This window comes from Henckelia pumila, chromosome 4 (assembly GCF_033568475.1).
Source record: "Henckelia pumila isolate YLH828 chromosome 4, ASM3356847v2, whole genome shotgun sequence".
NCBI classification, from domain to species: domain Eukaryota; kingdom Viridiplantae; phylum Streptophyta; class Magnoliopsida; order Lamiales; family Gesneriaceae; genus Henckelia; species Henckelia pumila.
Genome location: NC_133123.1, coordinates 62971450 through 62983766, shown reverse-complemented (window position 1 = coordinate 62983766; position 12317 = coordinate 62971450). Strand labels below are relative to the sequence as shown.

The 12317-nt window shown below is 39.4% G+C and overlaps 1 non-coding gene across 1 annotated transcript; it reads left to right on the top strand.

Moving 5' to 3' along the window:
- The first annotated feature begins 6015 nt into the window (after positions 1-6015).
- Positions 6016-6122, top strand: LOC140869984 (small nucleolar RNA R71). Its single transcript, XR_012146971.1, has one exon. It is a non-coding gene; the product is annotated as a small nucleolar RNA R71 (small nucleolar RNA).
- Positions 6123-12317: the final 6195 nt, after the last annotated feature.

Genomic DNA, 12317 nt, shown 5'->3' with positions numbered 1-12317 from the left:
AGTGGGGACGTTAGCCTATAGGGTGGCTTTGCCGCCTAATCTTGTTGGAGTACACAACGTCTTCCACGTATCCATGCTAAGGAAGTACATCTCGAATCCTTCTCATGTGCTCAACCTTGAGCCTCTTCAGTTATCACCTCATATGACTTATGAAGAGAGACCTGACCGGATTATGGAGAGGCAGGAGAGGAGACTCCGTAACAAGACTATCCCAATGGTCAAGGTTAAGTGGTTGAATCACTCAGATGAAGAGACCACTTGGGAGACAGAGGCAAATATTAGGATTCGCTATCCAGAGCTCTTTGGTAAGTTCTAATTTCGAGGACGAAATTCCATATTAGGGAGGGAGGAATTGTAGCATCTAGGATTTCATAATTTAAATTCCATGCCTAATTTTTTTTTTAATAATTATGATTTTTAATTGCTTGGAATTAATTGCTTAAGTTTCCTTTAAAGTTTAAGTGCTCAAATATTTTAAGTTATTTATTATTGAAATTTTTGAGACAATGACTTCCGGTTCCGGTGCTTGGCGATGGTGGATTTCGGCGGTAAATTCCAAGATTTGTTATTTTAAAAGTTTAGTAGGGAGGTAGGAGAAAATTAGATGAGAGTTTGAAAGTTAGAAGTTTCCGGTTATCAAAAATCATTTTCTTATTATTGCAATATTGGGCTTATTCTTTAAATTTTTCAAAAGTTAGAATTTTCATAAAACCGGATTAGTAAAACACAATTTAATATTTTTAATTTGGGGTTTTTAAACTTAGGAATTTTATTAGTGTAAGTTAGTAGGCAAAAGTTGTAGTACTTTAAAGTTGTACTTTTAAATCAACACTCACACCTACTTTTAATTACTTACACCTATGCTTACGCACACATGTACACACTACACACTTAAACTTTTAAACCTAAATCATTTTGTTTGCAAATCCTAGCCACCCAAACTCAATAGCCGCCCCCTCTCCCTCTTTTCTCCCCTCCCCTTCGGCCGTTCCCTTCTTTGAGCTCCAGCCGCCGCCGCCGCCTCTTGCCGCCACCGCCGTCGCCGGAAGACCTTCTAGGGAGGTTGGTCTAGGAGTTGATCAAGGGTTTCCAGCTTCTTTCCTTCTTGATCGATTTATTTCTTGGGTTTTTGGTAGGCAAGGCAATTATGAGCATTTCTTGGGCATTCAAGCTAGCTACTATGTTCTTGCACCTAACATTTTCTTAAATTTTGAAATGCTTGCAATTTTCAACATGTAGGGCTTGATTGTTTCTGAAATTTCAGATTGGTATGTGTGATTTTTGGAATTTTTGATTGAGCTTGGGTTTAAGTTGTTGAATGGTGATTTGTGATGGGAGGCATGAGGTGTTTTGAATGCTTGTTGTATTTTCGAAAAATCCAGAAGTTGTATGCCCCTTAAAGTCAAAAGTTTGCATGTGCAAGGGCTAAAATTGAAGTGAGTTTGAAGCATTTTAATGATTTGCATTGGGCTTGATTGATTGCTCATGAGTTTGATGCATTTTGGTGCATGATCATGTGATTTTCGAAATGTGGAGTTGGAGTGTGGTTTAGGGCTGCCTAAATGTTTGTGGAAAGTCCTAAGACATGTCTATAGGTGTCTTTGGTGGTTTGGAAGGAGGTAGAGGCAAGGGAAAAGGGCTTGGGATGGTTTCCTCCAAGTAGAATGGTTGTAAGGTGTAGATCTCCATGGGCAAGGCAGTCTGGTTTCGGGGCAGGGAAGGAACTGAACGAGGTCTGGGCGTGGCTAGGGCTGGTCCTAGGTCAAGGTTATGATATGGTGGTAGTGTGGGTATAAAATGGGTCCGTTTCGGTTAGGTTTTAAATGAGTTAAGGGTCTTTGAAGTTGAGGTGTCGGTGCAGAATTTTTAGAAGGAAAAAGGGGCTGTCCGGAGTTGATTTGTGTTTGCATTGCTCGGGCTGTCAAATGAGGTTGCAAACTAGACCTATGGTTAGTTTGTAGTGTTAGGAGAGTGTCGGTTTGAGTGGGGTCAAATTCGGTTAAGGTAAGATCGAGTTAAGGGCAGTTTGGGTTGATTGCTCGGGTTAGGCCTTGTTTGTAAGATTTGGAGTTAAAGTTTGAATAGTCCACCTAGGGGCAGCCACTCTCTCACCCAATACCCACATTTTTGCGTTGAGTTTCATTTCCCATAGTTGCATACATGTGTGCTTGAGTCTCGTCTTTGAGCCGAGCGAAATGTTACAAAGGAAGCCGCTTTTATTCATGCATGCTAAGTATTTTGAGCCGAGTCAAAGAAGGAAAAAGAAAATATTTTTTTTTGAACGAAGTGATTTAATTGTGACGAGATAGGATATTGATGGGTGTGGGATGCCTCACTCACTTGCCATAGATGGGTAGATCGAGATCGGGAGACATCCCAGGATACCTACCAAAATAGACGGGTAGTGTGAGATCGGGAGAAATCTCGGGATCCCTACCAAATGACAGATAAAGGGGTAAGTCGCATTGGGAGGAATCTCGGCATCTTGCCGGCATAGTGCACTGCAGCCATTGATCGATCAAAACAGAGGGTCACAATTCAAGGATCTAAGTTTACAGTTTCACTTTCATTATCAGTTTGACTCGTCTTATTGCATTCAGTTTTCAGTCATGCATGAGTTTCAGTTAAGTTAAGAAAGTTCAAGAGTTTCATAGCGTGAGTTGGCGTGTGTTCATCGTTTACATGTTACCTCATTCTCTTGTAGCATACGCACTTTTACAGCTTAAGTTTCAAGTATATTATGTACTGTATTTTGAGTATTACCGCAGTTATTTTAAACCCTTGTTATTACCCTGTTTATACTTGCTGGGTCATTAGACTCACTATGCTTGTTTGTTTGCCAGGTGAGGAGGAGTTCCTAGGAACCGAGGGGCAGGATCCTCGAGGTTGAGGTCGCTGGCGGTGCAAGACCATATGACCGTTGCTGTTTTCTTTAGTTCCGCTTAAGACTCTGTTTTGAATTAAAGAATTTTACTTTGAGTACTTTCAGTATTAGCCAGGATGTGTTTTTCCTGTGCTTGAATTTTTATGATTTGAAGTTTGTTATCGCTATTATTGCAACTGTGTGGGGTTGCCTTTATTTTCGAAGTTTATGACTATTGCAGCTTGGATTTCTTTTATCGCTTTTACTCCTTTATGTTAGAACTGCCGCGTGTGACAAGGTGGTTTGTTTATTTTCAAACAAGTCATGGCAAATTTTTTTTAAAAAAAATCCGCATTTTTCTTTATTATTTAATTAAGATTAGAGGTAAGGGTCGTCTCACTTTCGATACACTAATGAAACAAGTTTGTTTCATATATTCATCAATTTTGCTCTCTAGTTTCAAAACACTCTCCACCAAGTTCAATTTCTACTCACTAAGATTAAAAGAAATTTTCAAATTATATCATAGTTTTTTCATAACATCGCTGGATTTTGCACCCAGTTTTATTTTAGCCCCAATAATTACCCGCTGGCTTAGCTATAACTAAAGATAGGATTCGAATTTCAATCCCCTCGTCTATAGCCCAGATGGAGCATCAACCCCATTTTATCCGCAAACTTATTCATGGATTGGTGATTAGGAATTCAATCCCTTTCCAGGCCCGGATGGAGTTGCAAAAAAAAAATTCTTTGTTACTTTGGCAACTTTTCATCATTCAATAAAAATTTTGCCTAAATCATTTCTATGCTTGTAGAAGTCTACTTCGGTTTCAATTATAAATCACCAAAGTTAAGAATCAAATCATCCAATTCACTCACAAAATCACAAAGCTTCTCTAATAACTAGAGTGCCAACAATCAAGGCATAGTGAATATGAGTGAGAACTCAAGATAAAATATAGCTAACATTAACACTTTTAACACCAAAAATTATTTTCATCATAGGCCAACACAATTAAACATCATGCTAACTCAAACTAACTCATAAAAAATTTCACAATTTTCAAAATTTTTAAACACCCCCCAAACTTAAATATCTGCATTGTCCTCAATGTACGATAATTCAATAACAAAAACGGAGGAATGCGCATACCTGTGGCATGACCGTCAGTAGTCAAAACTCATCATAATTTCGGGGGTAGGTACATTGATACTCGATATTTCTTTACAAGGACCTAGAGTAGAAAATTCAATGTTAGCGCGTGAACAAGACATGCCCTCAAAAAAATTAAAAATTAAAAAAAATTAAAAAAATTAAAATACTAAAACAAAACAAAAATAAAATAAAACTTGGGTTGCCTCCCAAAAAGCTCTTGGTTTAAAGTGTTCAGCCCGATTTGAAGCTGATTTTAGACAATTCCTGTCACTTTATTGAATGTTTTGTTCCTCTCTTTCACCCTCCAAACATACTCAAAAATCATCTTGGACTTATCTCTCTTTTTCACCTTCTTCGCCACCTTCGGATCTTGCCCACTTTTCAGCTCTATTCCTACACCAAAATTATTCACAGAAAAATCAAATAAATCAATTTGATTACAAGCACGTACTTCGTATTGGTAATTCGTGGTCTTATAAATATTAAAAGTGACCGCTTTACCACCAACGCGTAGAGTTAATTCACCCTCCTGCACATCAATTAAAGCTCTTCCAGTTGCCAAGAATGGTCACCCCAAAATTAGATGGACATCTTGAGCTTCTTTCATGTCAAGCACTACAAAGTCAGCAGGAAAAATAAATTTATCTACTTTATCCAATACATTTTACACAATACCGCGAGGATAAGTCAGAGAACGGTTAGCCAACTGCAGAGTAATCGTGGCTGGTTTCACCTCACCAAGCTCCAAAGACCTGAAAATAGACAAAGACATTAAATTAATACTTGCACCTAAATCACATAATGCCCTATTAACAGTTGCACCACCAATAATACAAGGAATAGTAAAACTCCCTGGATCTTTCAATTTTTGTGGTAGTTTCTTTTGCAGGATGGCTCTGCGCTCCTTTGTCAAATTCACTGTCTCAAATTCTTCAAGATTTCTCTTCCTTGCCATCACATTCTTTTGAAATTTGCATAGTGTGGCATCTGCTCCAAAGCATCAGCGAATGGAATATTTATATAAATTTTCTTGAATATGTCAAGAAACTTAAAAAAATACTCATCCAACGCTTTTTTATTAAACCGCTGAGGATATGGCAGAACAACTTTTGGCACAGGCGGTTTCTCAGGCATAACTGCAGACTTGCTAGAATTTTTACTGACAGATTCTTCAGATTCAACCTCAATCTCTTCAACTCGATCCTTATCATCCACTAGTACTTTTGGTTCATCTACCCCAACTTCCTTGCCACTTCTCAAAATAATAGCCTTGCATTGCTCTATTGGATTCACCTCTGTGTTGCTAGGAAAAGATCCTCTCTGCTGATTCCTCAAGGCATTTGCAAGTTGACCAATTTGTATTTCAATATTTTTCATAGAAGCACCCACATTGGTCAAGTTTATCTCCATATTATCAAGCCTATTCTCAGTTCTCTCAAATCTTTTTGTTGACTCAAAAATAAAATTACCAACCAAATCCTCCAAAGATGACCTACCCTCATCCTTTTTATTATTGAACCCCGATGGAGGATTCAATACATTATTATTATTTACATATGAAAAATTCTCATGATTGCGCAAACTAGGATGATATTGATTTGGTACAGGATTACCTCGATAGCCAGTAAAATTTCGGTTGTTTACATACTGAGCTTGCTCCACACTCACAAATCCATCAGCAGAAGTTACGGCAGTCGCCAGTGATGCTGTCTCAGTAGAACTTTGATTCCCTTTGGTCAGTGCAGCCAACTGTGTATAAATAGTAGCCATCTGAGCAGTCAAAGCAGTGAATGCATCAACCTCGTGAATTCCAGCAGGCTTCCTTATCGCAGATATCTCACTCTGCCACTGATAACTGTTAATCATCATTTGCTCAAGCATCTCATACTACTCAGCAGGAAATTTAGCGAATATTGAACCTCCAGCAGCAGCATCCACAAAAATCTTCGTTGGTCCATTCAAACCATTGTAGAATAATTCGATCTGTTCCCAATGAAAATTATGGTTTGGACACTTCTGAAGCAATTCCTTGTAACGCTTCCAAGCTTCATACAGTAGCTCATAATCTTGCTGTTTGAAAGTGGTGGTCTCAATTTTTAGTTGGGCAGACTTGGCAGGAGGAAAGTACTTAGCCAGAAATTTAGATGTCATGTCCTCCCATGTAGTGATGCTCCCAAGAGGTAGTGACTGCTCCCTAAGAGAGAACGGGAACAATCGTAGTCTGATGGTGTTTTCAGTAACACCATGAATTTTCAATGTGTCCGCAATCTCCAGAAAAGTGCGCATATGCAAATTCGGATCTTCAGTCGCTGCACCACTAAACTGATTTTACTGCACCATATTGATCAAAGCTGGCTTCAATTTAAAATTATTTGTCGTGATATTATGCCGAGCTATTCCAGAATAATGATTGTTGATCACCGGTCTAAAGTGATATCTGATGAGCACCGGAGTATTATTGACAACTCTTTCTCTTTCTTTAGCCATTTGTTGCAACTCTTCTCTTCTAGCTTTTCTCAAAGCTTTAGCAGTTTTCTCGATTTTCGGATCAAAGAGTAGTGAGTCATAACTCTGGCTTTTTCGCATAAACTACATAAACAAGAGAAATATTTAAAATTAGAACCAACAAAATAAAATAAAATGCTCTAAATCAAAATTAAGTCTAATTAGCACAATTTAATATAAATTAAATAAAATTCAATCCCCGGCAACGGCGCAAAAAAATTGTTGCATAATTTTGTGCCCGCAAGTGCACGGTGTCAAGTTTTAATATAGAAAATGAGTCCAAGTCGATCCCACAGAGAATGAATAAAATGGTATTATATTAAATATTTGCAAATAATAAAATCTTAATCCTATGTAGAGCGACGAGAATGGATTGAGTTAAAATAACAAAAAATTGCAATAAATAAAATTAATTAGCAACGAGTTCGCATGACGAAAATTCAATGAGAGACAAATTCTAGAGGTTCGACATCACTTAACCATCCACCAAGTTAATTCATAAAGAAATTTATATCATCAATTCTTCTAGTTTATTAGCCAAGAATTTCTATTATTTTCTACTACCTCTCTCGAGTGTCTAGCAGAAATTTGTATTCAATAGCAAACTCAATATCTCTATCTAAGTTCAAATATTAAATTCGGTAAATGGCACAGTGATTCTTACAAAGGCTTCAATGGATTTATAGGCCTCTCGAACTCTATAAACACCAATGATGTATTTTTATACGGTCCTATTCAAAATCGCCTCTCTCGAGTGATAGATTTCAAATAAATATAACAATTCAACTAATGATCAGTTAATTGAACGCAATCAGTTCAGGAAAACACAAATAAACCGAATGAATAATTCTAATATATCAAGAAAAATATCAAAAACATGGTTTCAAGTCAAGCTACGTCATCCCTCTAGACAAATGAATTAGTTCATAATGAAAATAAAAATCAAACAAAGCATGTTCTTGAACATCATTCAAAAATTAGGAGAAAGAATGAAATAAAAATGAAGGTAGATGATGCTTCTCCGTCTCCGATAGTCGCTTCGTCCGTCTTCGTGCCAAGAATGCTTCTTCCCCTTTTCCTTGGTCTCTACCCATCTCTAGCCTTCAAAAACTGATGAAAACCCTCGATTCTAACCTGATATATGCCAAAGAGTCATTTTAAAGTTCAAGACTAAAATTTTCCAAAAATAAGACACGTCAGGCGCGGGTGCGCTACACTCGGGCGCAGATGTGCCGCGTTTTTGGGTTCCGGGTGCGGGTGCTCTACAACAAATCCAACTCGCGCAGCATTCTTGCAAAAATCATAACATGAGTTCTGGCTGTCGGATTGAGCTGAAATTTTTACAGAAGCTTAAAAACATCCCAATATTCATTATGAATGGTGGAGATCGGATTTGAATGTATCTATCAGCTCCAGTAGTTTTGTAAACTTGCAGCTTCGTAATTACTTTTTCCGTCTCTTCTCGTTAATTTTCCTCAAATCCTTGCATCTCACAAAAACAACAACAAATACACATAAAATCTACTCGATACATCACAAAAGCCAAGTCAAATCATATGCAAATTAAGTGCATAAAATGCACTTATCAGTGGTTGCGATCGGTCGACACTTTTTGGCCGATCGAGCGCTCCCTCATACACAACCTTCGATCGAGCGCTCCCTCATACACAACCTTCGGTTTAGGATTTTTTAGGCAGCGCTCGGTCTGCACTTTTTTGCAGCTCGGGCCTATTCTGGGCAGAAATGATTCTCTGTTTTCAGTAGAAAAAAGGTTGATCTTTGAACCTCTTATTTACATGCTTTTCCAATCTAAAACATGCACGTACATTGTTATCAAGTTCTAAACATGTGCACAATTTCATATCACCACTATCTATTGATTCAAATACAAGACAAGCTAGAATATGAACAAGTATCCAACAAATAAAACATATATACAAAGTTCTTGTATTTGTTCTAGCATGTTTATCTAAGGCTCAATATCTAAACACCATGTCATCTGCTTAAACCTGAGTCACCACATGCTAAAACTCTCTCTTGATCTTTCTACATAAATTCTGACCAGCTCCTGCCCCACCTATTGCAATGCACACGTACAAACAAAGAAATAGCCGGATAACTCCGATGAGAATATAATTCTCAGTATGAAAGACATGCATATACATTATTTAAGCATATGAAATCTATATGCTATAATAATCTTAAATCATAAACATGTAAGAACATGTAAATCATAGAATCATATCATCTTTAGCAATCTCAAATCAAGCATATAAACACATTCACATCTTGAATAGTATATAATAACAAGCTGGCATTGATAAACGCATATGCTAAACCATAAAAATCTCTAGGCTAATGCGTAAATACAATGCATGTTTGAAGGAATAAGCTATCAAGGCTGATAAGCATAAATCTTGGTTCTTGGGATCCCGAGGAAAGAAAATCTTTAATTAACCACCGACTGTCCCAATCGAGGTGGCGTCAAATATCTCAAGTCCCCTGAATTTGGTGAAACTATAGTTAGTCATCTAGCTCTGGAAGCGAATCTACAATCCATGCCACTCAACTATAGTTCTCCAAATGTCATTTCGCAATCTAGGCCAATCTGCCCTCTATGCTTTTAAGGTAAGAGTTCAAGATGAATGCAACATAATCTTGATGCATTAAATCATACACATACTGATAAACATCTTGAACACACCATTTACGATTCATGCAAGTCAATAATAACAAGTAAATCACATAAGAGTATTTAAACAAGTAAGTATGTGATTTTAGGAAAACTCGAAAACCACCACGTTCTCGAGTTGTTCTACCTGGCGAGGATAATGTCGAATCATACCATCCAATCGTCGTGTTGACATATTCAAGATTGCTAGCTTCAACTCAGATGACATCTCAAAACGTCTATTCATTCACGCTTGCTCATTGACGTTGATAGTTGATCAAAGTCTGGATTCAACTTTAATTGTTCAAACAGCTCGAACTCGTCGATTCGACTTTGAGAACTTCATTTCCCAACTGAAATGAAGTGTACAATAAGCTTAATATCATTCTCAACTCTGATATTTAGTGCTAAGTTCAATCTATAGCTGATATCGGATTAAATTGCAAACCGGCGGCGTAACAGTTCGAAATCGATAATTCCGAAAGCGTAAACACCCTCTTAACAAACATATAAACTCATTATCATCACCAATTCAGCAGCTATATTTCGAATTATACTGTAGTGACCCTTACCCAGATCACCTACTAAACAGAACTTAGGCATGCAATTAACTTAATAAAACAGATATCAGAATAAAACTGCGGAAACCAATAACATTATACAATCCCAAGAAAAGGAATCTGTAATTATCCAATAATATACAACCAAATCGAATAGCTGTATAAACCCAAACAACAGTAATAAAACCTAGACGAAGCTCCAGCTGGCCAACCACTGACTAGCCCCTCCTGGATCCACCCTCCTCGTCCAATCGCAAACCTGCCCCATGGAATAGGGTGTCCAAAAAATACAGAGTACGAGACATGAGCATACAACGCTCAGTGCGAGAGTATGAGTATACATGCATGCAAAGTGAACTCCCTATAGACTCGAGGTCAAGGATCAGATAACAGAGACAGACCGGGCCCTGGTATGTAGCACGCTGTGCCGTCGCTTCAGGAGGTGGCTCCCATACCGAGATAACTGTGGATACGCCGGACCCAAATCGATGGAAGTCCATCCACTAACAGGATAGGGTACAACCCTACTACAGACATCTCGAAGGAGATACAGCAAGATGCAAATGAATGCAGCATAATATCATGGCATATAAATCATGCAGTCATATAATACATGCATACTCAGTCAGGATATCTCGAACAGTACTTTCGTACCTCAAATACCAGGTAGGCACTACCAGCTCTAAGTCCAAGCCTAAAGTCCGCCTACACAGCGAAATGATACTACTATCATTATAGCGCCCTAAAAGCCTTAACTAAGCTATTGCATACTCCTAAATATTTATAGAAAGCAAAAGCTATACCTTCGTCCGTCGTTAGCCCTTTGATGTCGATGCCTCCAGAACTTGGGCACAACTCCGCTACGACTACCGAACGCCTCTCCGACCTCCGGACCAAGCCTAAGAAGACTAGAACAGCTCCAAAAGGACTAGAAAGGAAAGGAGAACTCGGAATTGGCAAAGAGAAATGAAGCCTCGGCCTTCTATTTATAGACAACGATCGGAGCCTCCGATCCTCGATCGGAACGTCCGATCTTCGATCGGAACGTCCGATCCTGCCATCGGAGCTTCCGAAGATCCTGATCTGCCACGTGTCAAAATATCACTTGTTGACTCCAGATAGGGGTGATCGGAGCCTCCGGTCCTGATCGGAGCTTCCGATCCAGCCACACGTCATGGATGACGTAATATCATCGGTGCCTCCGATCCTCATCGGAGCTTCCGATCCCGATCGGAGCTTCCGATCGTCCCTTCGGAGCTTCCGATCCGTCCAATCCCCAATTTATTTAATTAGCATTAATCCTTTAATTACTCAATTAGGGTTTGGGCTACTACATTCTCCCCCACTTAAGATATTTCGTCCCCGAAATCAGATCTTAAGTACCGAATGCAAATACAGAAATCAGAAACATTCTTTATTCAAATCAAACGTTTACAGAGTTTGCAACTGAATACAACTTAAAGAATGAAATCAAAACAACTCAGGATGGTCTTTACGCATCCTGTCCTCAAGCTCCCAAGTAGCTTCCTCAGTGCCTCGGCGCTGCCACTGAACTAAAACCAAAGGAATGACTTTGTTCCGTAAAACCTTATCCTTATAATCCAGGATACGAAGAGGTTTCTCAACATAAGTCAAATCCTTATCCACCTGAACATCAGACCGCTGCAGAATGTGGGACTCATCCGCCACATACCGTCGCAACAGAGATACGTGGAACACGTCGTGAATACTGGATAGATGCGGTGGCAAAGCTAGTCGATAAGCCAAATCGCCAATACTCTCCAAGATCTCAAACGGACCGATAAATCTGGGAGACAACTTGCCCTTAAGGCCAAATCTGAGAATCTTGCGGAAAGGTGACACTCTCAGAAACACTTTCTCCCCGACCTCGAACTGCAAAGGCCTACGCTTGATATTAGCATAGCTGGCCTGATGATCCTGTGCAGTCTTAATCCGTTTCTTGATTTGATCAACAATGTCTATCGCCTGCTGGATAAACTCCGGTCCTTCATCCTGTCTCTCCCCCACTTCTTCCCAGAAGAGTGGAGTACGACAACGTCGCCCATACAACGCTTCAAAAGGTGCCATCCCAATACTAGTGTGATAGCTGTTGTTGTAAGCGAACTCGATCAACGGCAAATGATCCTGCCAGGCTGAACCGAAATCCATGACGCACGCTCTAAGCATATCTTCTAACGTACGGATAGTGCGCTCTGACTGACCATCAGTCTCCGGATGATAGGCTGTACTCAAACTGAGAGTAGTACCCATCGCACGCTGAACACTCCCCCAGAATCTAGAAGTAAACCTGGGGTCCCGATCGCTGACAATGCTCACAGGCACTCCATGAAGTCGAACGATCTCCTGAATGTACATCCGTGCCATGCGATCCACAGAGTACTCTCGGCTATAGGCAATGAAATGCGCTGACTTGGTGAGTCGGTCCACCACAACCCAGATAGCATCACAGTTCCTCGGGGATACCGGCAAATGGGTCACAAAGTCCATTGTGATAAACTCCCATTTCCATTCAGGAATAGGCAGACTGTGAAGCAATCCTCC